This window comes from Dasypus novemcinctus, chromosome 21 (assembly GCF_030445035.2).
Source record: "Dasypus novemcinctus isolate mDasNov1 chromosome 21, mDasNov1.1.hap2, whole genome shotgun sequence".
Classification (NCBI taxonomy): domain Eukaryota; kingdom Metazoa; phylum Chordata; class Mammalia; order Cingulata; family Dasypodidae; genus Dasypus; species Dasypus novemcinctus.
In genome coordinates this window covers 16,917,484-16,945,190 of record NC_080693.1, presented here as the reverse complement: position 1 = coordinate 16,945,190, position 27,707 = coordinate 16,917,484, and the positions used below count along the sequence as shown (strand labels likewise).

General features: G+C 46.9%; 1 long non-coding RNA gene across 1 annotated transcript; it reads right to left on the bottom strand.

Moving 5' to 3' along the window:
• Window positions 1–929: 929 nt before the first annotated feature.
• LOC131274973 (uncharacterized) lies at window positions 930–3,049 on the bottom strand. The gene is made up of 3 exons (XR_009182302.2): window positions 2,907–3,049; window positions 2,544–2,645; window positions 930–1,095 (listed from the first exon to the last, which is right to left on the bottom strand). It is a non-coding gene; the product is annotated as an uncharacterized lncRNA (long non-coding RNA).
• Between the last annotated feature and the right edge of the window lie 24,658 nt (window positions 3,050–27,707).

The window sequence follows — 27,707 nt, the reverse complement described above, 5'->3', positions numbered from 1 at the left end:
CAGATGCACAGGAAGGTGCAAAGAAAGCACAGAGATCCCTCCCCCCCACACACTTCACTGTTTCCTCCAGAGGTGATATTTTACACAGTCATGATATAATATCAAATATAGGAATCCGGCATGGGTATAAATGTCTGTATCATTCTATCATTTCATCAGACATGTAGATTCAGATAACACCATCTCTGCAATCAGAACTATTCAACAGGCCTCAGCTCTTCAGGAAGCCACCCCTTTATGATGACACCACCCACCTCCATCCTACCACCCCCAACTCCCAGCAACCACTCATCTCTTTTCCATCTCTATAATTTGTCCTTTGGGGAGTGTTACATAAATGTAATTATACAGAGCATGACCTTTTAAGATTGCCTTTTTCACCCAGCCTAATGTCCTAAAGGTCTATCCAAGGTGAGCCACACATCAAAGGTTTGTTCCTTTTTTTAGTTGACTAGTATTCCATGGCATGGATGAACCACAGTTTGTTCAACCACTCAACTATTGAGAGATGTTTTAGTTGTTTCCAGTTTATTGCTATTACAAAGAAAGATGATACTGAACAATTACACACAGGTTTGGGGTTGTTCCCCACCCCTCTCTAAAACTCACTTCTAGAGCACATGGTTAACATGGTAACTAAAAGATATCACTGACTAATACTTTTTTTGTCTCGACCAAGCTGTTGGCCTTGTTCCTCGTGGGCACTTACCAGCTCTCTCTCCCCACTCAACTACCTTGAAACTAATCTTGAAGCTATGGGACTATAAGGAAAAACTGCTTGGACTGCAGACATTTTTAAAAAACTAAATAAAAAGGAAAAAGACAACTTCAGATACTTGCTATTCCAAATGTCAACCTCAGACCTGACTTCCCTCTCCCCTCTTTTGCCAGATGGCCTACTGACATGTTTCTACTATCCTTGCCCCACGACTATAAAACTCAGCCAGCCCCCTGCCTTCCTCTCCCTCCCCTATTACGGTGTCTGTGAAAAAAAGCCATTCTTGCCTATTGCATAATGCATTTTTTTGACACATTATAGGCTCACCTGGATGTGTATATTTTTTCAGGGAGATTCTGTCCTCTTCCTCATCACATCTGAGAAAATTAAACAGAGAGATCTTATTACCTGGGTAAAAAATATACACACACACACACACGCGCGCGCGCACGCGCGCTCTTATACCAAAAGGAAAGCCTAGGAACCAGACTGAAAAGTTATGTCAATTGGTAAAAAATATGTGCCTGACAGTGGTTAACAGGAACCAAAAAACAAAACAAAACAAAACAAAAAAAAACCCACATTATTTCTCTGCACAGTAGTAATCTGGACCCCATCCTAAAACTCCTCTTTCTGGAAAGGAAACAAAAATGAAGGCTGAATAGGGAATTTCCATTGACAAGGTGAGCTAGGATCTGAACATTACTGTGTTCCCACAGGATCCTGAGGCTGGGACACTGATGTTTATAATTCTTACCACTCCTCCCCGCCCACCTCTTCTCCCCCCAAGTCTCTAGCCCTTCTTTGTTAATTCCTGCTGGACTGAATCCACTGTGCTCTGGGTCTGGGCAAATATTCCAGGGTTCTTTCCCAATCAGGGTTTTAGCCTTGCTGGAGACTTCCCTCCTAGATAAGATGCACTAAGATATCCACTCCTTGAATTATCCCTGCTTCCCACCAGCCTCCTATCTAGGGTAAGATCTTCCTTATTCTCTCTGCCTAAATCACCTGATAAAACCCTCTTCCTTATTCTCTCCGCCCAAATCACCTGATATAAGCCTAAATCCTATCACAAAAGTCTTTTTTTTTTTTTTTAGGACTTACGAGGGATTGAACCCAGGACCTCATACATGGGAAGCAGGGACTCAACCACTGAGCTACACCCACTCCCACAGAAGTTATCTTCTAACAGTCCGTTATTGAAATGATTCCATGGTTCACAATGACGTGCATTCTCACTTGGTGTAAGGACAATAAAACCAATTTATTTTCAGACATGGATGTGCTCTGGTTTATGTGGCAGAAGAGCATCACCAATATCCAGGAACACAAAAACAGACCACTGTGGAGGATGACCAATTTTGCCTGGCATAAACATTACTGGAGGAAGTACTTCTGAGCTGGACAAGGGATGAAGAAGAGATTTTCCCATGTTAAAAACCGATGTGCTCCTGGCAGGGGTTAAGTGTCTATGCCAGGACCAAGTACAGAAAAATGAAGAGTGGGCTACACAGGCGAGGAGGAACAGCTCCTGATTGGCACTGCAGGCCTGTAAGGGCAGAGGCCCAAGGAGAGGAAGGCAGAGCAAGTGAATACATTCACAGGACGGTCCTCTTTATCCACAAGACCAGCATTTCTCATCAAAGGTGCTGCTGTTACTCCAGGTGGAAAGGTCTTTTTCTGTGGCATTATTACCAGTATCACAACTAATCCCCCCACCAGATGTGTGACGAGGCAAACACTTAGACTATTAGTCCAGGTTGGAAGCAACTCAGTAGAGCCTGTCCATGTGTGTGGAGCGGTACATTTTCAGCATTATACTTACCTGGTCAGATTTGCATTTCAAAGATGGCCTTGGTAGCAGCAGGGTCACACAGCACTGGGCTCATCACAGCCTGATGGTTCCTGGGGGAGCTTCCCGGGGCTGCTGGGAGGAGAGAGAGAGAGGGGATCAGGACTTGAGACCCCCAACCCTGCTTTCAGAGGCGCAGGTCAATGGACAAGTTTCTTCTGAAAATGATCCAGAGATATTGAGGGAAAAAAAGGTTGAAAACCACTGCTTCTGAGCAGAGGCTGGAGGGTTGAAAGAGGAGGGGAATCACTGAGGGCCCTGGTTGGAGTCTCCTAGGCTGCTGATGCAGATGTCATAAAATGGGTTGGCTTTTACAACGGGGATTTATTAGCTTACAAGCTTAAAGTTTAGAGGCTGAGAAAGACGTCCAAATCAAGGCATCATCAGGCAATGCTTTCTTCCCAAGACTGGCTGCCTGCAATCCTGGACTCCTCTACCACATGGCCAGGCACATGTCAGCGGGCAGCTCCCTTCTCCCCGGTCTCCCCCTTCTCTTTCTGCTTTCATTGCTTTCAGCTTCTGGCTTCCAGTGCTTTTTCTCTTCCCTTTCGGAATTACATTCTCTTTTAAAGAACTCCGGTAAAAAGGATTAAGACCCACGCTGGTCACACCTTAACTGAAGTAACCTAATTAAAAGGCCCTATTTACAATCCGTTCGCACTCCAGGAACGAATGCGTTAGCTTTAAGAACATACTTTTCTAGGCTCCATACACATCAAACCACCAGGGTCCCTAACGGCCATCCGCAGGGCCCAGGGCTGAGGAACGGGGCTGAGGGCAGTGAGAAGGGGCCACACCCTGACCCAACGGGCCTCAGTGACCACGCACGGGAAGGAGGGCACCTTCCTATACCGCGGTCCCCAGCTCGGGGCTCACCGGACCGCAAGCCCGAGGCCGCCCCGCAACGACAGCGCTGCGCGATGCCTGGGTCTCCTGCCCCAACCGGCCCGAGCCCTTTTTAACCGTCCTTCTCTCGCGCACGCGCGTGTCCTCGCTTCCATCTGACCAATCAGCGCTTAGCTCCCCTGCCAGGGAAAACAATCGATTGCTCGATCCTGCGCGTCATTCAAGACCCAGGAAGTAGAGTGTCGTGTGCAGAGCACCTGGTCCAAGTTTGGGGGCCAAGTTCTGAGGCTGCATCCTAGCTCGCTAGAAGATCGGGTTCCACGGTGTGGAATGAGGTGTCCGCAAAACATTTCACGTCTTTGAAGAATATACTTTCTATTTCTGGCTTTTCTCCTCGCCGTGAGGTGTCCCATCTACGTCTCCCCCTGGGTCTATTACCACATCTTCCAAGTCAGTGGGTCAGGTGAGGTGTGCTCTGAGGTGCCTCAAGCATCGTGGCCCTCGGACCCAGGACCTGCACCGGTGCCAGGGTCATCTGTCAACATTCTCACCCTGGTCCTGAGCACCAAGCCATGCTCGACCCAGAAAAACCTCCACAGGTTCAGGAGACGATCCCAAAAACCTGCATTTGGTAGAGCCACAGAAAGATTGGTTCACGCAGACTTTCTCAGAATTACATCCATCTTGCCAGAGGGTCTGCAACTATAGATTCTGCTTTGCAACCTGTAAAGACTGATCCACCTTGTGAGCCACGGAGCCTGGGAATGGGCTGTCTGAGGGTATGATGGCATAGAGGAGAGCAAAGTAGTCCATAAAAGACAGTCACAGGGCAGAGCTCAGAGGCCAGGGGCTGGGGTCAGTTTGCATTATTGGAATAATACTAATGCAGACGTTACAGGTGTTTGAATAGTCCATTACGTTATAAGAAACCATACTCATACGCTTCAGCTCATGAGCTCCTTACAACAGACCTGTGTTAGTGGAAATTATTATCCTCCCTTCCTTTATGAGGAAACCAGAGAAGTAAAATGAGCTGCCAAAGTCAACTACCAATACCAAGGTGTACACAGAGTTTCAAAGGAAAATTTAACAAATCCAGCATCTCCCATGCTGTATTCCCTGGTGTCCTCTGTTCCTCCAGGTTGAAGTGCTGGAGACACCTTGCTGCTTTTTTCTACAAATCCCCATCCTGAACCAGACCTACAAATGAAAGACCACTCAGGGGACTCATGAAGATCACAGGGTGACAGGGAGGAGTGTCCCTTTCTCCACCAGTATATCCCACCACAGGGACTCAATTCCAGTGGAAAATCAGGAGCAGATGAACGGAAAGGCTCTTGAGAGCAACTGCTGTATCCTGCTCTGGTGGCTGGCATGGCTTTCTGTCCAGATCCTGTGGTTTTGTCTGAACATGGTAGAGGCCAGAAGAAGGAAATCATCAGCCTGTGTGGGGACCCACAGGGGCCTAGACAGAATATGGAGACAGGTCTCCTTCCCCTGTGTCTGGCGGCCTTTTCTACACAACGTCTGACCAGTTCTGCTGGAGCAGAGCTGCAGTGGCCACATTCTGTCTGCTTTACAGAAAAGTAGGTCACATTTCTTCCACAAGGCTGGTCCTTCAAGAAAAAAACAGTGCTGCAGAAAGGAAATCAGAGCGAGACTGTTCAGCACACATGCCAGACCATGGAAGTAAGAAAAAGCCCCGGAATGTCAGAGGGTTGTGTTCCCACTCATTGTGTCCCATTTCAGGCAATGGGAACCAAAAAATAGGGGAGGGGGACATGTGCCTTGACTCAGGCACACCTGAAGTCCAGCTTCCTGGTGGGAATCCTGGCCTCTCCCTTTCCTCACGTGTGACCTTGGCATGCTGGCAGATCTCTCCCAACTGCTCCTTGTCCAGGACATTGCCCCAGCCTATGCCGCCCAGGAAATGTGAAAGGACTGAGGGGGCCAGTAGAGCCTGCTGAGCTCTGCCCTCAGCACAGACATGCAGGTGGTGAGCCACAGAGGAAAGCACAATGACTGTTTTATTATGAGGGGTATGTGGGCAGGAAAGCAACCCCTTCCATATGTCTAGCCTACAGCACAGGAAGAGAAGATGCCCCCGATGTACTCCCCTCAATGGGGTCGACCCTGCCTTTCCTTGGGGCTCCTGGAGGGCATGACCTGGGAGCAGGTGACAAAGTATCTGACCTCACTTGGAGGCAATTATGTGAAAGGGCTGGTGAGAGGCCATGAGCCTGGGCTTGGGAGGAAATATGTCCCCTGGATGTCCTCCTCCTCCTGCCCGACAAGGTCCCCTCTGTACACTGCGGGCAGGACTGAGCTGTCCTGCTTCTCCTTCCTCCTCTGACTCATCTCAGGAGGGAGCAGCACCACCTGGGCTGCTGGATGGAGGGGCTGCTCACCGCGGACACCCTGCCAGAAGGGACTCATTGTAGCTGGGGCTCTGGGCTGCTCTGGAAGGTTCCTCACCTGGGTCAGCCCTGGGCAGGGCTCAGCCCGAGCTCACTGCCGCCCTTCCTCCTGCATAGACCCATGTGCCAGGCAGAGGCTCCTGGCTGCCGCTGCCATCGCAGGAGCCCGAGCTTCAGGGGCTCTTTCCTGCAGACACCAAAGACCACGCCCGGGAGGAGCCCTCGATCAAAAACGGGGAACCTGGGGTGCCCGAGGAGCCCATGTTCCAGGTGGGTCCTTAGACCTAAGAAGAGGTATTGACTGTGGGTCCATTTGGTGTGTCTGAGCCCTGGCTGTGTTCAGGCATCTCTCCAGGCAGAGGGGAGGGAGGTGGCCGTGGGGAGCAGAGCCGACGTGGTGGTTGTGATCAGCAGCTCCCAGAGCAGATGGCAGAATGGGGGGTGCGATTATGGGGTAAGGGTAAGGGTGAGACTCCCAGGGGGACAAGAGGACACAGTGTGTCCCCACTGCTGGTGGGGTCACTGAGGTGCAGCACTCATGAGAATCTGTGTCCTGCATCTGCCCACTTCTCAGGTTCTTTCCCAAGGTCGTCCTTGGCCAGAGCAGTTTCTTAGTTCCTTCAGTGCCCCAAGCTCTCTCCTGTCCCTGCACCTTCCGTGGGCTCCACCTGCCTGGAATCCTGTCCCCCACCTGCCCCACCCTGTCCTGACTCCCCCTCCTCTCCTCTCCTCCATCTCCTCCTTCCATCACCTCCTTGTCCTCAGCCCCCGGGATTAGCCCCCAGTACCCTGAGCCAAGGAGCACCCATGTGTCCTCTGGACTCAGCCCAGGTGGGCCCGTGTCCCTCACACCCTGAGCTCTCAGGGACCAGACACGGGTTTGTGGGCGCCGCTGGCCCAGGCCCAGGGCACACGAGGATCTTGTCGTCACAGCTGGGTCTGCAGGGGGGAGACCTCAGAGGTTCTCCCCACGAACACTGAAGGGCTGGGGTGGGGCGAGGGGAGGAAAGGAGACAGATGGAGAGAGAGGGACAGGTCACGTAGAGGCCACAGGTGAGGAGGGCCCCTGGGGGAGCAGGTGAGGAGTAGGGAACGGAAGGCAGGCACCTACGTGGATCCTATCAGTGACACCCTTGGGAGATCATGTATTGGGGCCGTCCAAATGTAACTGGTGGCCCAGGTCTTGGGGGCCCATCTTAGGGTTTGAATTCCCTGCTGTGGTCTCCTCCAGCCCAAACTTGCCCAGCAAAAAAGCTTTGGAGGCTTTACCCTCCTTCCCACAGTAAAGCTTCTCTTCCAGGTAGTAGCAGGACCCCCGCTCCCTCTGGACCTTCTCTAACCCCCACAAGACGCCCAGAGAGCAGCTTCTGCCCTGCACGCTGGCTCAGGGCACTCAGGGAGAACAAGTGTGAGGCTGGAGACTCTGCGGGCCCTGTGGCTGATGAGGCCAACTTTTGTGCTGATTGAGTCCTGCATGTGGCCTTGGAGGGGACCTTGGCAGCAGAGAGAGCAGAGTCTGAAGCTGCCTCTGCCCTTCACCACTCGCTGTGTGTCCTCAGGAACATCTGTCAACCTCCCTGAGCCCCCAGTGACCATCTAAAGATGGGCTTATTGCCCCAGCGAGCAGGGGTGTTTTGGAGTAAGTAGGGGCACCTGTGAGGACTGACGCACAGGCCTGCCCTGAGAGGTGGCTGCATTTCATAGAGGCAGAGGGACTGTCTCCTGGAACAAGCAACTCCAAGGCCCCCCCATTTTTCTCAGCAGATTTACTAATTGATAGTTGGCATCATGTGTTTGAGAGAGAGCACTAAAGTGGTTTTGAGGTTTCGTTTTGTTTTATTTTCAGGTCAAAGGCCTGGAGGAGGAGGGCCAGGACCCCCCACCCCAGCTCCCCCTTCCCTGGACGCCTCCCCGAAGGCCCTGGGGCAGCCCCCGCTCCTGGGGGCCGTCACCCACCTCTGGCCCCTGGGCCTGGGCCTGGCTAAGCCTCCTCTGAGCCTCAGCAGAGCTCAGAGGCACCTGCTGCTCCGGGCCTGCCTCCGGCTCCCCTCTCCCAGCCAGGGGAGATTTCACATCTGCAGGGGCCAGTTCCAGGGGAAGGGGTGGCCTCCATCCGGGCACCGCCGCAGGTGGGTCGTGTGTCACTGCAAGCACCACTGGTCCCGAGCGGCTCCGGGCTGCTCACTCCCAGGACAGAGGCCAGCAGCCCGCGCCTGCCGCGCCCCTGCCAGCCGGGCCCTTTAGGTCTCCTCTGAGCCTTCCCTCCTCCAGCACCACAGAGCCCAGTGCTCCAGGCTGAGGCGGCTCGTGCCCTCCCTGGCACTGAGTCCTGCGCCCCGTGCTTCGGGGCTTCTGCTTTGGGCACCTCCTTTTCCTGCTGAGCACCTGGGGGGCCCGTGGGGAAGGGTCCGAGACCACCACGCTTGTACATTGTGCCCAGGGAGCAGGGTCAGCCCCACCCTCCTGCCGTCCCTGCCCCACAGGGCCTGGGAGCCCACCCAGCCAGCCAGGCTTGGTCAGGGGCAGTGGAGGAGAGGTTAGGGGGTCCTGCTCGGGGCAGATATACATGTACTCATAAGAATTTTTCTTTGAACTATTGAAGGTTAGTTTACAGAGATGATGGCATTGCCCCCTAAACCCCTATGTTTTTCTTAAGAATTGAGATACCCTCTTACAGAAGGACATGACAGTTACCAATGTCCCTTTATTTACTTTGATATAAGACATTTAAGGGATGCTAAATAATGGACAGCAAAGTATGTAAGGTACAAAATATAATGTTTCTCAATTCCCCAACACAAAACCGAGAAACTATTTTTAAAATTCCCCACCCCAACTCCCACCCATACCCCTCAAAAAGGCTGGTAGACAAAACAGGAAAAATATAAAATCCTGCACCTCTCCCAAAAAAGACAGCTGGGAATAAACTAAAGCATCTTAGTAATTAATAACACTACAGTGTTGTTCTCTCAAAATGTGATTTTATATAATATATGTGTATATATATATATATATATATATATATATATATATATATATATATTTTTTTTAATGGCACTCGGACCAAGGAATGAACCTTGAATGTGGCAAGCCAGCTCAACAATTGGGCCACATCAGCAACCCTGAGTAAGTTATCAGATTTGTTTGCTTGTTGTTCGGTTTTAGGAGGCACCAGGGAGTGAACCTGGGACCTCCCACATGAGAAGCAGGCTTTCAACTGTTTTAGGCAGTTCCACTCCCCAAGATTATTGTTTTATATGTCATTTTCTGTTGTTATTTTGAACATATTTTTATTTTTTTGCCAAATTTTAAAAAAAATTTAAATCACAATAAAATATGAATATATGTGTATATGTGGTATATATGAATATATGCAAAGATAAACATATGTGTGAATATATGTATATGTGCATATTATAGTTATATAATACATATAATGTGTATATAATAGCATATACATATATGTGAATACTTGTATCTATCTTTAAAATCATACAGTTAGGAAAATCAGCTTGTTCATTTTTAGGGAACTTAAATAAACACAATTGGCATTATGGCTTGCTCCCTTGGAGAGACAGCATGTATGGTATTGCATTCCTGGCGCTTAGACATATTAACCTGCTGCTCAAAGAATTTGTGCATTGATTATTATTAAATACTGTGGCTATGTGCCTGATAAATATGATAATATCTCTTCTATTCTACATCGCATGCAGAAGGATATTGAACATGTAAAGTTCTGATAAATTAGTTCATTTTCTAAGAAATTAATTAATGTGCCTATAAGACAAAAGAATGGCTCTCTTAAGCACCGTTTCTTTTGCTTGCCATATGCTTGTCTTGTGGCCTATACTGTCTTTCTGAGTTTAGGTCTACGACAGTGCCTCTCCTTATACCTCTCCAAGCTGTCCTAGGCATAACCTATGCTGTGGGCACTGGGGTTGGCAATTAATACCACACCCCACAGGTCCATACAATCTCTCCCTAGAATTAATGAAGTGCATAAAAGAACTCAACAGGCGGCGGACTTGGCCCAGTGGTTAGGGCGTCCGCCTACCACATGGGAGGTCCATGGTTCAAACCCCGGGCCTCCTTGACCCCTGTGCAGCTGGCCCATGCGCAGTGCTGATGTGCACAAGAAGTGCCCTGCCATGCAGGGGTGTCCCCGGCATAGGGGAGCCCCACGCATGAGCAGTGCGCCCCGAAAGGAGAGCCGCCCAGCGGGAAAGAAAATGCAGCCTGCCCAGGAATGGTGCCGTACACACGGAGAGCTGACACCACAAGATACACAACAAAAAAAGAAACACAGATTCCCGTGCCGCTGACAATAACAGAAGCAGACAAAGAAGATGCAGCAAATAGACACAGAGAACAGACACCCGGGTTGGGGGGGGGGCAGAAGGGGAGAGAAGTAAATAAATAATCTTTAAAAAAAAAAAAAGAACTCAACAAAGAATGCTGTTTCCCATCAACTTTAGGAGGATGTAGTCTCTGAAGGTACCTGGCCTTTATCACACCCGTGGCCCAGTATGTCATGACTGGCCCCCTTTTTGAGCCCAGGTACCTCCATTATCTTTATCCTTTTAGGAAGACCATGTAGCTTCAAAATCCTAAGTTTATTTCTTCCAGAGTCAGTGCCTTTCAGAACAAGATATTAGTCATGTGGGCATTTCATTTAGTTGCAACCATGGTGCTGGACCTGTCTTCCCTCAACCTCAGCAGAATAGCCAGAGGGTTCTACACTCTGTCAGGCAGGGCCTGCTCCCCCTAATTAGCAGGAAGCAGTTACAGAGAAGGACCACCGCCCTTCAGCTCCCCTTAAGAGTAAGGATAGGTTGGTGTAGGGAAAAGGGAAGACACAGGAGGGACCTGGGAGACAGCTTCGCCTTGAAACCCCACCCAGAGATCCTATTCTACTAAGAGCAAATCTAGAAAGACCCCACCTAGACCCTGGCCATGAGGTCCCATTTGGAACTCTTTCTGGGATCAAGGGAACCCTGGATGCCTCCAAAAGAATATCTCCCTCATTGTGTCCCTGATAGCCTACAGGTGGGATCAAAAGGCAACTGAGGGGCAGTGGACTTGGCCCAGTGGTTAGGGTGTCCGCCTACCACATAAGAGGTCCACGGTTCAAACCCCGGGCCTCCTTGACCCGTGTGGAGCTGGCCCATGCGCAGTGTTGATGCGCACAAGGAGTGCCCTGCCACGCAGGGGTGTCCCCCGCGTAGGGGAGCCCCACGCGTGAGGAGTGCGCCCCGTAAGGAGAGCCGCCCAGCGCGAAAGAAAGTGCAGCCAGCCCAGGAATGGCGCCACACACACGGAGAGCTGACACAGCAAGATGACGGAGCAAAAAAGAGACACAGATTCCTGTGCCGCTGACAACAACAGAAGCAGACAAAAGAAGATGCAGCAAATAGACACAGAGAACAGAAAACCAGGGTGGGGGGGAAGGGGAGAGAAATAAATAAATAAATAAATAAATAAATCTTTAAAAAAAAATAAAAGGCAACTGAACAGAACAGTAGATAGCTGGGGCCCCTCCCCAACATTAGGAAAGGAGAGGAGGAAAGCTCTTAAAAAGGCCTGACCGGGGGCCCCAGGTGCACATCTCAACCTGTAGCATGACGTGTGTTCCATGTCTCGGACTGTGTACTTGCCTCTTTTCTTGTTTCTTAATAAACTCTTTACTCCCTGGCCTACCCTAAGGCGTGTCCTTAAATTCTTTTATACAGCATAGCAAAGAACCTAGAAGCCCAGAACACAGAGTGTTCCAGTACCACCATCTTAAGGTATGCATCCTGTAAGTCTCTGTCTGGAAAGATGGGATGATGCAGCATCTTTCCAAGGAATGGGTCAGGTGAGGTGGTTGCTGAGGCTCCTCATACATCGTGGCCTCAGAACCAGGATCTGTTCTCATTGTGGCCCTGGAAATCCAAGTCCTCTTAAATTGAGCAACATCTGCGTCCAGACTGACCTTGTGGCCTCAGGAATGAATCCCCAACAGCTAAGTTTTAGAAAAGCCAAAGGAAGACTGGTTCTCATGAAGATTCTTAGATTCCATTGTCTGCCTTGCCAGAAGGGTCTGCAACTTCCTATCCCGCACTGAAACCTGGAAGGACAGAACTACTCTATGAGCCAGGCTGTCAAAGGGTACAGAAGCAGGGGGGAAAGGAAACTAATCCAGAAATTATGGCCGAGCACCCAGGGCAGGTTTGGGGTCAGATTTCATTATTAGAATAATAATCCAGTCAGTAGGTTATAGATGTTTGAATAGTCTATGGAATTGTAAGAAATCATACTCATTTGCTTTAGCTCACTTGCTCCTTATGCCAGAATGGTGTTGGTGCAAATTATTCTCCTTTTATCTATGAGGATTCCAGATACATAAAGTGAACTGGCAAAGTTATCCATCTGTTACAAGATGTACTCAGAGTTGAATAAAAGATTTTAAAAATTCACATTCCCCCATTCTGTCCTCTGGTGTCCCCTTTTTTCTCTAGGATGAGGTGCTGGCCCCAGTGAGCTGGGACCATCTGTTCTTTCCTTATTGCTTCCTTCTACCCAGTACCAAGACTAAAACAGACCTAGGAATGAAAGGGGACCCATGGAGAGCACAGGGTGGCAGGGCTGAGTGCCCCTTTCTCCCACCAGTTCATGAAAGGAGGCAGACACTGGGCAGGCTGGCAGGAGAACCCAGGAAGACACAGGATGGGGGCCTTCAATGAGACCCCCAATACAGAAGAGCATCCTAAGCCTGGCTGCATGTGGTGGGGAATTCATGTTCACTGAGGGCCCCACCAGGTCAGCAAAGCCAGTTCTCTAGTACTGGTGTGATTTCTCCCCCAAAACTATATGCATGCAACTTACTGTAAAATACAAGTCTCTTTTTCCTTCTGTCCTTTATTTTTTTAGAAGGAGAAGAGTGGCTAAAGTATATCGACAGTGTCAATGCAAAAATGGAGTGTAAAACCTGGGTCCCAAGGGTAATTTTGCCAAGGAAATTCAGGAATGGCATCCTAATGCATAGAAACCTGTGAGCAGAACTCAAGGGCGAGGAGGCGCCTTGGCAGGGTAGCAGACATTTTCCTTGCAGAGGTAAACTCTATGGCAGAATCAAAGTCTTGAGGAAGCCTGTTGCAGAGTGTGGGCCACGAGGAACAGCCCCGATTGGCATGGCAACCCTGACAGGGCAAGGGAAAAAGAGAAGGAAGAGATCAGGGCTTTGGTTTGGAGGCTAAAAGTTCAAGCAGGACCTGAGATGCTGGATCTGCTGACAGACTTTTTTCCCTTTCTCTCTAGAACAATGGGTGGGTCTCTAGCGTTCCAGAAGATGCCCCATTGGGGTATCTTCTCATGAATTGGGACAAACTGCCTATTTTTAAAATAGATTTATTTATTTATTTATTTATTTATTTATTTATTTATTTATTTATTTTCCCCCCTTCCCCTCCTCCTGCCCTGCTGTTTTTGCTGCCTGTGTTGTCTTCTCTTCTCATTTTCTCTCCTCTAGGATTCACCAGGATTTGATCCTGGAGACCCCTGATGTGTCAATTGCACCACCTCAGTTCCTGGTCTCTGCTATACTTCACCTTGACTATCCCTTGTCTCTCTTTCAATGAATCATCGTCTTGATGCATGACTCACTTGCTCGGGCACTGGTTCACCGCATGGGCACTCTCCCGGGCACTGGCTCACCGCATGGGCACACTTTCTCTCCTTTTTCACCAGGAGGCCCCAGGGATCAAACCCGGGTCCTTCCATATGGTATCACTAGAGCCACATCTGCTTCCCCAAACTACCTATTGATTATCTAAATAGGAAGTGGCCAATCTTTTCCTGCCATACCACGTGGCCACAGTATGGCCAAGGGTGGGCTTTGCATGGGACCCTGAATTCTAGTTCAACCTGGCTAAGAGGGAAGAAGAAGACAGGCCGATCTGAAGGCCAGAGACCATGTGGTCATGTCTTCTTCAAGGGGTGAGGAATGTACTACCAAGCCAGTCAATGTTCATAAGCTCTGAAAAATTACTCAGAGGCAGGACAAAACCCCAATTTATTAAACCCTTATGCATAAGGGGGAGTTGAAGGGCTGTATTAGTCAGCCAAAGGGGTGCTGGTAAAAAATACCAGAAATCTGTTGGCTTTTCTAAAGAGTATTTATTACCAGGCCATAAAGCATAAGTTACTTCCCTCACCAAAGCAAGACAGGTGCTGATGGCTGCCAAGATTTCAGGCTTCTTGGGTTCCTCTCTTCCTGGGGCCCCATTTCTCTCCAGGCTCAACTCCTCTGTTTTCTCCACAAGACCAGCTGTATACAATCAGGTGACTGGCTCTGTCTCTCTGGGGCTTGATTCTCTCTGAGCTCAGCTGCTCTGCTCCTCTGTGTGCTTATTTCCCAGGCTCCAGCTCAAAACTCCAGCATCAAAACTCCAACTAACTCCTCTGCTCTGCCGCCTAGTTTTATCTGACGTGGCCCAATCAAAGCCCGAATCATAATATTATCATGCCCAGGTACAGACCAGTTTACAAACATAATCCAATATCTATTTTTGGAATTCACAAATCATCAATCAGACTGCTATAGGGGTGATGTTCATTCTTTTATAGCTTTTTCCTGTTGGTTAGGGGAAGTCGGTTCTGCCTGACAGAGTGTAAAACTCTGGTTTTCCTGTTGAGGGTGAGGGAAGACAGTTCCATCAGCATGGTTTGAATCCCCACAAGAGTAATACCTTATTCTGGGAGGCATTAATTTTGAAAGAAATAAACTTAGATAGAATTTTGAAGAAACATGGTCTCCTAAAATGAAGAAGATGGTGGTAAGCAGGCCCAAAATGGGGAGGGGGCAACCATGTCATACTGGATCATGGGAGCAAGAAAGACCAGGTGCCTTCAGAGGTTGCGTCTTCCCAACCTTGATGGGAATCAGGATTCGACTTTGAGTTTTTGTATGCTGTTAGCTAAGCCTAGGGAGAGATTGCAAGAGACCTGCTGGATTTGGTAAAAATTGTCAAACCTGAGTCCCACAATGGTGTAGGAGAGGTATAAAGAGAGGCACCCCTAGACACCAATCACAAAGACGGTGTAGGCAGCAACAAGACAAGCAAAAAAAGACAGTACTAAAGAGAGCCATTCCTTTGTCTTATTAACCACTTAGAAAATGAATTAAGTTTACTAACTTTTAGCACGTTCGGTATCCTTCTGTATATGATCTAGAATAGAAGAGCTATTACCATATTCATCAGACACGTAAGGTACCTAATACGAATTCATGCACTAGTCAATGTATAAATTCCTCTTTGAGCTGCTGTTAATAGATCTAAGCTCCAGGTTTGCAATACCGTACATGTTGTCTCTCCACAGGAGCAGGCATAATGTTGTTGTGTTTGTTTAAGTTCTGCTGACATTACTCTGGTAATTATTGCTCCACTTGGTATGTCCTCCACCCAGCCAGCATGCTGCAGCAGTGTTGGCCCTTGGAGGGAAGCTCCAGGGTTTCACCGGCCTGGTACATAGAGCCCTTTAAACACTATGAAACAGAGCCAGTCTGGGGGCAATATCCATTGTAAAGCTGGCCACATTGAGCCATCGCCAGCTGCTGTAGGAGCTCAGAACTGCAAGGTACTCGCCAACTGCTTCAGGAGCATGTCCAGATATGCTCAATACCTTTATTATTTCAGGGGTCAACGTGGCCAACGTAGCCAATAACTCAAATGGAGAGGAACTACACAGGGTATTTTGGGTTGACTGAATGCAGAAGAGAGTTTGACAATACAGAAGACTATCTCTTTTAATTTTAAATCACTTTGTAAATATTTCCAGTGCAGTTTGTATCATATTAAATGAACTTAACTACTTTTTACTTTTGTACTTCTACCATGATTCCATTAATTAACAGGTGTTTTCCTTTAAAAGTACAGGAAAATCTACTTTTCTCCATTATTTTATGAAAATCTAAGATTCCCAATGTAATCAAGGTTATCATTCCTAACCACCACTTTAATATGCAGATTGAGGTGGCCTCTAACAGCTTTCTTTTTTTTTTAAATTTCTCTCCCCTCCCCCCCCCAGTTGTCTGTTCTCTGTGTCTATTTGCTGCCTGTTCTTCTTTGTCCGCTTCCGTTGTTGTCAGCGGTATGGGAATCTGTGTCTCTTTTTGTTGCATCTTCTTGCTGTGTCAGCTCTCTGCATGTGTGGCGCCATTCCTGGGCAGGCTGCACTTTCTTTCGCACTGGGCGGCTCTCCTTATGGGGCACACTCCTTGAGCATGGGGCTCTCCTATGCGGGGACACCCCTGCATGGCAGGATACTCCTTGCGTGCATCAGCATTGCGCATGGGCCAGCTGCACACAGGTCAAGGAGGCCCGGGGTTTGAACCGTGGACCTCCCATGTGGTAGATGGATGCCCTAACCACTGAGCCAAGTCCGCTTCCCTAACAGCTTTCTTGTTATGAAGCTACTTCTTGTTATCATCAATCATTTAGGTTTTTAATTAATAATGGCTTCCTTTAATTAGCCATTTAAGTACTTCGGTTTAGACAATGCTTTTGCAAACCCCTGACAATTAACTGTAACCACATAGACTAGTTACTTTACTTTTAAATAAGTTTATTAAAGTGCAATAAGCAACCGATGAAATTTACTTTATCCATTTAAGTCTTGTCTAACAGTCCTCATTCTGTTCTGTGAAAACTAGTCATTTCACTTTAGGACAGATCTACATTTCATTAAGCACAAAGGAGCATTTTCAATATCTTAAAGATTTAATGCATACAATGCTAACTTATTTTATTAGTATCCTATAAATCTAAAGTGATTACATCAAAGCTAAATAAAATTCATACAATTATAGTTTATGCAGGAACATTCTATTTTCCTTCCTTCAGAGGATGCTAAAACCTCTTTTTTCTTTAATAAAATTCTAAAACTGTGAATAGTCTTAAAAGCATACTAACTTCTAGGTTCAGGAATACATTATAATCATTTAATTTGTTTGAATAATAATTTAGAAAAGATCTTTCCGTAGTTTTCAAGGACTTTTTCCTTTACTCACTGAAATTTGACAATCAGATTATAAATTATTCTCATATTAAGTCTGTTAAAAATTTTAAATTGGGAAATTACAGGACAAACTATGATTCTTAATCCCCCTGCCTAGAAGATACAGTTTTAAACTAAACTTACATTTCCCTATCTTGCCACCCCTAGCCCTTCCCTCATAGTTCTTGAAAAGAGAAGGGCCTGGGGACTGGGCAGGTCAAAAAGCTTCAGAAAAAAATTTTTCCATTTCTCAGTTTCTATATTTAGATTTCTATATGATCTTTCCATCCTGCTTAGCCTAATTTGGGATCCAGGATAATATATTCCCATATATAGACATACATTTAATTTTTAGCAATGTGAGTAGATCTCTTTTTAATACTTTTTCTAAATTTTATTTTTTAAATACTTTATAGATATGTAAATATTGCATAAAAATATAAGGGATGCCCATATGCCTCACCCCACCCTTCCCATACTTTCTCACATTAACATCATCCTTCATTAGTGTTGTACATTTGTTACAATTAATGAATACATATTGGAGCATTGCCACTAAGCACAGATTATAGTTTTCATTGTAGTTTACACTCTGTCCTGCACAATTTTGTAAGTTATGACAAAATATATAATGGCCTGTATCTGTCATTGCAATGTCATTCAGGACAATTCCAGTGTCCCAAAAATGCCCCCAAATTACATTTGTTTTTCTCTCTACAATCCCCTCAGAACCTCTGGTGGCCAATACCTCTGCATCAATGATGGAAGTTCTTCCATTGCTAGAATAATAAGTCTATAATAGAATAACAGTAAGTCTACTCTAGTCCATTGTTCATTCCCCAATCCTGAGGATTCTGGGATGGTGATGCCCACTCCACCTCTAATTGAGAGGTGGTTTAGATCCCATGGGGTAGGAGGCTGGGAACATCTTGCTTGCAGTTGCAGCATCTCTTTGTTCCTTGGAATGGTTGTTGTCCATCATCATTTCCTTGTTAGTTGTTCTGCCTAAGTCCAGTGAACTGGAGAGTAAGTGTTGCAACTCTGTTGAGATTCAGGGACCAACTGGCATATAGACAGCCTGGAGATTTAAGTCTTGGACATATACCTATCAAGTCTAGTGCTAACTGAAGGTTCAAATATAAGGGGCAAAAGAGCCCTGTGTAGGGAACCACAAATGAGTCCTACTTATAATTGTCACCCTGGGGAGCATAACTTCCAAAGTAGAGCCCACTGGCAGGGCACCAAACTCTTGTGCTGTCTGCCCTGCCTATAGTGTCTGGATGTCTCTAGAGCCCTCAGTCCTGCTATTTGAAGCAATAGTTACTGTGGCAGTCAATGAAATCCTGCTGAAGTGTCCATAAGTGTAACCTAGGGAATACCTCCCTACTCACTTTGAAATCTTAGTCATAAAAACTCATTTGTATTTACTCTTTCCCCCTTTCAGTCAAAGTCTTTTTTCAGGTGCATTGCTAGTTGGCATTCGGTAATAATCCTTCGATGCCAGGGAGGCTCATCCCTGAGAGTCGTGTCCTATACCAGGGAGAAGGTAATGCATTTATATGCTGAGTTTGGCTTAGAGAGAGGCCACATTTGAGCAACAAGGAGGCTCTCAGGGGGTAACTCTTAGGCAACATATAATACTACACTAAGTTTCAATTTCAAAAGTAAAGGTTCATAAGTACATTCATCACTATTAAGGGTCCATCAATGGTCCATCCTCCTTCACTGCCCCTGTACTCAGGGGTTTCTTGCTGTCCCATTAGAAAATGTGGCAGAGCTCCTCAGGATGGGAATTTGATATTCTTTCAGTTAGTCTGTGGATCCCCACCCACCATAACAATGTCCCATGAACACTTGAACATATTCATATGCCTCAGCAGTATGCCCCAGGTGAACCTCATCCCATGCACCCCCCATCTCTGATACCCTGACCAATGATTCTCCCCTACCACAGTTGTAATCCTTCTGTGATCCAAACTTCTTCAAAAATGAAGCCAACAAAATAAACAAATAAAATTAATAATAAAATGAAATAATAATGATAGCTTTAAAAATAACAAATTAGATACAAAAAATTTGAAAAAATTTGAATTAATGAAAAATATTTTGACATGTTTTTCATCACTCTATATCTGTTTTCTTGAATGTACAGTGACATTTTCATCTGTATAGTCCCCTAGTATCTTATTTTTTATCATTTTATATTCAAAGAAGGTTTAGGTTACAAAAAAGTCATATACAGAATAAAGAGGATACATTAATGTTGGGTATTTTGGAATCCCCTTTATTCTGTACATGGCTTTTCTGTAACTCAAAGCTTCTTTAAGAATAAGAATAGAACTCTTTTAAGAATTTTCATTTGTTCATTTGATATTACCATCCCAGTATACGAAGACATACAGTGAACAGATAGACACAAATAGAGAGTTAGACACAGAAACACACAATTATGCTAATGAAACAAGCTGGTTTAGGGAATGAAGAGATGAATCTGGGACCTGGCAGAAAACCACAGCTGTGAAACACATGGCTGTGGGAGCCATCCCTGAGGGAAAGACCCCAGAAGATGCTTCCTCAAAGAACTTCGTGAGAATTCCCCATTAGGAATGGGATTTCATCCAGGATCAAAGAAAAGCTCCAGGTATTCTCAAGGGGCATTGCAGTGGGGACCCCAGGGGGGGAATTGAAGGGTGGGGTAACCAATCAAAACAGCAAATAGTGGGGACTCCTCCCCTGAACATTAACAAGGGGTGGAGTAACCCATGGTTTAAAAAGCAAGCACAGAAGTTCAATCAACCCTTTTTTCCCCTTCTCTCCTGGCCCAAATTAGCACACAAGTAGACCTGGGGACTTGTAGTCTGTAAATCAGCCCTTTTTACCACTTCTCCTCCCACTGCCTGGACTAATCCACAAGTATACCTGGGACCAATAATCTGTTATTTTCTCCCATTTCTCTTCCCTCATTTTCTTAATAAACTACTGGCCTTACTAAACTGGTGTGTATTTAAAATTCTTTTTTTGTGACATAGCCAAGAACCTAGAGAAAATCTCACAACACTAATGAAACTGGCTAGTAAGATAGGGAATCAATGCATGGGTCTGGAACCTGGCAAGAAGTCCATGTGGACATCAATAACCCCCAAGATGGCTGCTGGAAGACCCTCCCCAAGATTTTGCCAATCAGAACAAGATTTCCTCTAGAAGCCAGGAGAAGCCCCTGATATTCCCTGAGGACTTTATCATTGGATCCTCCCAGGGGATTGATGGGCGGATTAATCAATCAAAACAATAAACAGCTGGGACTCCTCCTATGCCATTAGCAAAGGGGTGGAAGACTTAATGGTTCAAAAAGCAGGCACAAGGCCTGAACTCACTCTTTCCTGCATTGGACCCTGATTCTGGCCATCTTTTTCCTCTCTTGGATCGCTATGCAAGTAAATCTGGGGATTTATCATCTATAATGGGAAATTGTAGTCTGTAAATTAGCCCTCTTTATCACTTTTCAGCCCCTTCCTCTCTACCTGGGACCCATTATCTGTTATTTTCTCCCACTTCTCTTCTCTCCCTACCTTAATAAATTACTGGCCTAACTCACCCAACGTGCTCTTTTTTTTTTTTTTTTTTTTTTAAATTATTTTTATTTTACTTAATTCCCCTCCCCTCCCCCGGTTGTCTGTTTTCTGTGTCTTTTTGCTGCGTCTTGTTTCTTTGTCCGCTTCTGTTGTCGTCAGCGGCACGGGAAGTGTGGGCGGCGCCATTCCTGGGCAGGCTGCTCCCTCCTTCGCGCTGGGCAGCTCTCCTTATGGGTGCACTCCTTGCGCGTGGGGCTCCCCCACGCGGGGGACACCCCTGTGTGGCATGGCACTCCTTGCGCGCATCAGCACTGCGCATGGGCCAGCTCCACACGGGTCAAGGAGGCCCGGGGCTTGAACCGCGGACCTCCCATGTGGTAGACGGACGCCCTAACCACTGGGCCAAAGTCCGTTTCCCCCAACGTGCTCTTGAAATTCATTTCTGCAGGATAGTCAAGAAACTAGACAAAATCCAGTAACACTAATGTTACTGATAATTTTCATTCTCTTACAAAATAAGTTTAATTATAAAATAACATTATAGTCAAAAGATCTCTTTGAAGGTTATTTCTAATTAATCTATAGTGTGACTATGCAGTTTTGCACAAGAATTTTGTTCTTTAGTTATTGGCTTATAACCAATTACTCCCAATGTTTTAAAATACAATCTACAATATTTTCCTTTACTTCATAACTCTGCTTATTTCCCATTTTAACTTTGAGAGACCTTAGATGAGCAACACTAATTCCAGTATATAATCAAAATAACAATAATCAAAGGTAAGATTAGTTTTTAATTACCATTACTGTAGCAAGCATACATAAGGATGAGGCTAGACCTGAAGTAACCATAAACAAAGGTAAATTAGTCTAAGATTACCATCACAATAGTAGGTCTAGGATAAATTAACCCAGTTATAGCAATTTCAGTTATTATCTTTCAGCATTTTTTAATATAAAGGCATCTATATAATGATGTTAACTATGAGGTCCAGTTTCTAGTAAGTTTTTACTTTAAAAACAAATTGGGGGACATGAATATGTGTTAAGTGATTGGGCTCCTGTCTACCATATGAGGGGACTGGGGTTCAGTTCCTGGGGTCTCCTGGTGAAAAATAAGCTGGCCTATGTGCCCACATGGAGAGCTGGCCTGCATGCACACACGGAAAGCTGGTACAACAAGATGATGCAACAAAGGAGACAGAGAGGACAGACAATGGGAGACACAGCGAACCAGGGAACTGAGGTGGCATCAATTCCCAGGGCCTCCTAAAGAGAAGAAGAGAAGACAAGACAAGCAGACATGGAAAGTGTAGGTGAATGGACACAGAAAGAAGAAAGCAAGAGCAAAAAAGCAATATGGGGGGGTAAATAAAATACAAAAACAAACAAATTGGGATTATTGAGGGGCAAGATGGTAGTGGAGTATGGCGTTTCATGAGTCAGCTCGTCCTACAGGGCAGTTAGTCATCACCCAGAGCTAACTAAGGTACCTGTTTGAGGGCCCCAGGAAACCAGAAGAGCATCCTGCAACATCCTTGAAAGTATGGAAGGAGGAGACTGCCCATCTCCCTGCAGTGGAAACCAGTGCCCACACTCCACTGGTGGTCAGACTGCTTTGGGAGCTAGTCCGTGGCTGGAGTTGGAATCTCCAACCAAAAACGAGAGAGGAAGAAATGATTTGCCACTGACTTCAGCTACTGTAGTAAACTCAGCTGGCTAAACTATAATCCTAAGACAGCTAATGTTTGAAGCTGTCCAAGTCAGAAAGAGGCTGGTAGCTGCCATTTTAACTCTGCCCCCAGCATGAGGAGAAGTGGGGCTAACTGAAAATCACAATGAATTTAGGGACCAATTCTTTCCACCAAGATTGGATTGCAGCTCTAGCCTAGGCTCCAGACCCACCTCCAGCAGGGAGGATCTTGGAGGGCCCTGCACCATTCTCTCTGGATAACTGCAGGGGCTTTTGGCTGACACAGACTGAATAGTCGGACACCTGGGGCTCCATCCAAGTACCCCAATAGGATATGAGAGGAGTTGTGTTTCCTCAGCCTTTTGGGGCAATTGCAATGCTTTCAGACCACATGAACTGGTTTGTTGAGCATCTCTGATTCCATCTCCACCTGTGACCCCCTCCCCATAGGATAGGAGGGGGCTGGGTGTTTCCTCAGCCTCTCGGAGCAACTACAGGCACTTTTGGCCTACAGAAACTCAACCATTCAGTGCCTGTGGCTCTACCCCCACTCCCAGCAGCACAAGACAGCGACTGTGTTTCCCCAGCCTCTCTGGGTAACTGCAGGAGTTGTGGACTGACACAGACTGAGTAGCAGGACAACTGTAGTTCCGTCCCTGTTTTCAAGCAGGAGATAAGGGGAAATGTGTTTACTCAGTCTTTCCAGGCAATGGCAGGCACTTTTGGTCTACAGGGACTGAACTCTTGGGTTCGTGTGGAATGATTCCCACTCGATAATGGGATTAGGAGGTGGCTGGTGTTTCCTCAGGCTTTCCAAACAATAGGGACTTTCAGACTACAAGGACTGAAATGTTGTGTAAATCCACCTTCACCCCCAAGTAGGATAGGAGGGGACTGGTGTTTTCTCAGACTCCCTGGACAATGGCAGGTACTCTCAGCTTAGAGGGATTGAGCTGTTGGGCACCTGTGGATCCAACACCATGACCCAATAGCATAGGAGGAGGCTTGTGTTTCCTCAGCCTCTCCAGGCAATAACAGGCACTTTTGACCCCCACCCACTGAACAGTTGGGTGTCTGTGTTTCCACTCACATCCCCTAAAGGGCAGAGGGGACAGAACTCCCTCAGCCTCTAGGGCAACTGCAGGTGCATTCAGCCCACAGGGATTAGATTATGGGACACTCCAGAGGATTCATCCTCTCCTCTGGCAGGGGAAGAGGAGGGCTGGTGCTACATCAGTCTAACTGGGCAACTGCAGTCATGTTGGACCCACACGGCAGATTCCTGCCCATTCCTGCAGCTCCATCCCCACCCCAAGCAGAGGAGAAAAAGGCTTGAAGCTTCATAAATGTTTCCATTTACAGATGGTCTTAGCCTGCACAACTCAACTTGGATTATTACACACAGCAGCAACTCTCTGTCTATCCTGGCAGAGAACAAAGAGAGAATCTTCAGTGGTATCTGGGGAAATGCAGACAACTTCAGCCTCCACAGCTCACAGCACCAACTACATCCTCGGTTTCTACTACACAAACAGCAAGGGAGAAAAGGAAAGAGAAACTACACCAAGAATAAATCCATCTAGTAAGCCAGATGCCAAGACACCATCAAAAAATTACAATCATACCAAGACACAGAAATATATGGCCCAGTTAAAGGAACAAGATAAACCTCCAGATGACATAAAGGAGTTGAGACAACTAATCATAGATGTTCAAATGAATCTCCTTAATAAATTCAATGAGATATCTAAAAAGATTAAGGATATTAAGAAGACACTAGGGGGAAGCGGATTTGGCTCACTTGATAGAGCATCTGCCTACCACATGGGAGGTCCAGATTTAAACCCAGGGCCTCCTGACCCATGTGGAGTTGGCCCGCGTGCATTGCTGATGCACACAAGGAGTGCTGAGCCACGCAGGGGTGTTTCCCGTGTAGGGGAGCCCCACGTGCAAGGAGTGTGCCCCATAAGGAGAGCCGCCCAGCATGAAAAAAGTGCAGCCTGCCCAGGAGTGGTGCCACACACACGGAGAGCTGACACAGCAAGAATGACACAACAACAACAACAAAAAGAGTTGCAGTTTCCCAGTGCCACTGACAAGAATACAAGTGGACAAAGAAGAACATATAGTGAATGAACACAGAGAGCAGACAACTGCGGGAGTGGGGGGGGGCAGATGGAGGGAAGGGGAGAGAAATTAAAAAAAAAAAAAAAAGATGTTAGGAAGAACCAGCAAGATGGTGGTGGAGTAAGAAGCTCCTAGAGTCAGCTCCTGCTACAGGGCAGTTAGCAAACACCCAGAGCTCTCCGAGCTAGCTGAAACACCTGTTTGGGGGCTTCAGGAGTCCAGAAGAGCATCCTGCCATATCCTTGAAGGAATGGAAGGAGGAGACTGCCCATCTGCAGAGAAGACTCATAAGTAGAGCACTCCATGCCACAGAGGCTGGTGCCCATCCTCCTCTGGAGACACAAGCCACCTGGGAAGCTGTTTCATGGATGGAATTGAAAGTTCCACTTCCCAAAAAAGGGATAGAAAGAGAGAGTTGGGCACCAATTTCAGCTACTGATGAGTAAATTCAGCGGGCTAAAGTATAATCCTGAGAACAGCTAAAGTTTGAGCCTGTCCAGGTCGGAAAGAGGCTGGGAGCCACCATCCTAACTCAGAGCCTGGCACGAGGGGAAGCAGGGAAGACTGAAGATCAAAATGCTGGTGGGGACTGGCATCTTTCCACCCAGATAAGATTGCAGCTCTAGCCTTGACCCCAACCCCACCTCCAGCAGGAAGGAAGCTATGGGGACCTGCACCAGCCTCTCCGGGAAATTACCGGGCAAGCCATGAGCTGGCCCAGGAGCTATTCTATGGCTGGAATTGGAAGCTCCATTTCCCAAAAACGGGGGAGGAGATGGTTGGCTACCAATTTTGGCTACTGATTGGTAGACTTGACTGGCTAAGATAAAACCCAGGAAACAGCTGGGGTGTGAATCTGTCCAAGTCAGAAAGAGGCTGGTGGCTGCCATTTTTACTCCGCCCCAGCCTCACAGGAAGCTGGGCTGACCGAAAATCCCAGTGATGGTAGAAACTGGTTTCCTTCACCCAGATCGGCCTGCAGCCCTAGCCTAACCTTCAGCCCCACCTCTGGCCTATCCAGGTAACTGCAGGTAACTTTGACTGACAGACTGAAAATCAGAAGTCTACCAGGGCAACTGTGGTCATATTGGACCTGCACTGCATAGATTAATGCCCACACCTGCCACTCCATCAGCAGGGGAGAAAGGGGCATGAAGCTTCATTAGTCTTTCTGGGCAACTACAGTCTAGGCCTGTGTGACTTGGATTATTCCACACAGCTGTGACTCTGTCCCTACCCCTGGCAAAGGAGAAAATTGGGAGAAGTTTCATCGGTCCCCGGGGTAGTGAGGGCAGCTTAAGCCTCCACAGCTTACAGTACCAACTACAGGCTTGGCTCCTACTGCACAACCAGTAAGGGGAAAAGGGCAGGGAGCCCTAAACTAAAGAGAAAAAATGCACCCAGAATAAATACTCTAGTAAGTCAGATGCCAAGACACCAACAAAAAAAATTACAATTCACACCAAGAAACAGGAAGCTATGGCCCAGTTAAAGGAACAAGATAAGCCTCCAGATGACATAAAGGAGTTGAGACAACTAATCATAGATGTTCAAACAAATGTCCTTAATAAATTCAATGAGATGGCTAAAGAGATTAAGGATATTAAGAAAATACTGGATGAGCACAAAGAAGAATTTGAAAGCATACTTAGAAAAATAGCAGATCTTATGTGAATGAAAGGTGCAATAAATGAAATTTTTGAAAAAACATTGGGAGACAACCAGCAAGATGGTGTGGAGTAAGGAGCTCCTAGAGTCAGCTCCTGCTACAGGGCAGTTAGTAAACACCCAGAGCTATCTGGAGCTATCTGAAGCACCTGTTTGGGAGCTTCAGGAGGCCAGAAGAACATCCTGCCATATCCTTGAAGGAATAGAAGGAGGAGACTGCCTATCTACAGAGAAGACTCATAAGTAGAGTGCTCCATGCCACAGAGGCTGGTGCCATCCTCTACTGGAGACCCAAGCTGCCTCAGGAGCTATTCTGCAGCTGGAATTGAAAGTGCCACTTCCCAAAAATGGGGTAGGAAGAGACAGTTTGGCACCAATTTCAGCTACTGATGAGTAAATTCAGTGGGCTAAAGTATAATCCTGGGAACAGCTAAAGTTTGAGCCAGTCCAGGTCAGAAAGAGGCTGGGAGCCAACATCTTAACTCCATGCCTGGCACAAGGGGATGTGGGGTGGACTGAAAATCCCAGTGCCAGGGGGGACTGGCTTCTTCCCATCCAGATCAGATTGCAGCTCTAGCTTAGACCCCAGCACCACTTATAGGAGGGAGGAAGCTGCGGAGACCTGCGCCAGCCTCTCTGGGAAATTACCAGCCAAGCTGCAGAGGCCAGTGATCATCTTACTCTGGTGGTGCAAGACACCCCAGGAGCTATTCTGTGACTGGAATTGGAAGCCCCATTTCCCAAAATGGGAGGAGGAGATGGCTGCCTGCCAATTTTGGCTGCTGATTAGTAGACTCGACTGCCTAAGGTATATGTAGCTGGGGTGTGAGTTTGTCCAGGTTGGGAAAAGGCCAGTGGCTGCCATTTTGACTCTGTTACCAGCCTGAGGGGAAGCTGGACTGACCAAAAATCACAGTGACGGTAGGAACCGATTACCCAGTTTGGCCTGCAGCCCTAGGCTAGTCTTCAGCCCCACCTCCAGCAGGGAGGAGACTGGCAAGCCTTTCACTACCCTATCCAGGTAACTTCAGGTACCTTTGGCTAGCACAAAGTGAATAATTGGAAGTCCAACACAGCAACTGTGGCCATCTTGGACCTGCACTGCATAGATTGCTGCCCACACCTGCAGCTCCATCCCTGCCCCAGGCAGGGGAGAAAGAGGTGGGAAGCTTCATCAGTCTGTCTGGGCAACTACAGTCTAGGCTTGCACAACATGGATTATTCCACACAGCTGTGACTCTGTCCCTAGCTCTGGCAAAGGAGAAAGTTGGGAGAAGCTTCATTGGTCCCAGGGGCAATGAGGGCAGCTTGAGCCTCCACAGCTTATAGCACCAACTACATCCTTGGCTCCTATTGCACAACCAGCAAGGGAAAAAGGGCAGGAAGCCCTAAACTAAACAGAAAAACTACACCTTGAATAAATACTCTAGTAATCCAGATGCCAAGACACCAACAAAAAATTACAGCCCACACCAAGAAACAGAAAGATACGGCCAGTTAAAGGACCAAGATAAGCCTCCAGATGACATAAAGGAGTTGAGACAACTAATCATAGATGTTCAAACAAATCTCCCTAAAAAACTCAGTGAGATGACTAAAGAGATTAAGGATATTAAGAAGACACTGGATGAGCACAAAGAAGAATTTGAAAGCATACATAGAAAAATAGCAGATCTTATGGGAATGAAATGTGCAATAAATGAAATTAAAAATACACTGGAATCAAATAATAGCAGATTTGAGGAGACAGAAGAAAGGATTAGTGGGCTTGAAGAAA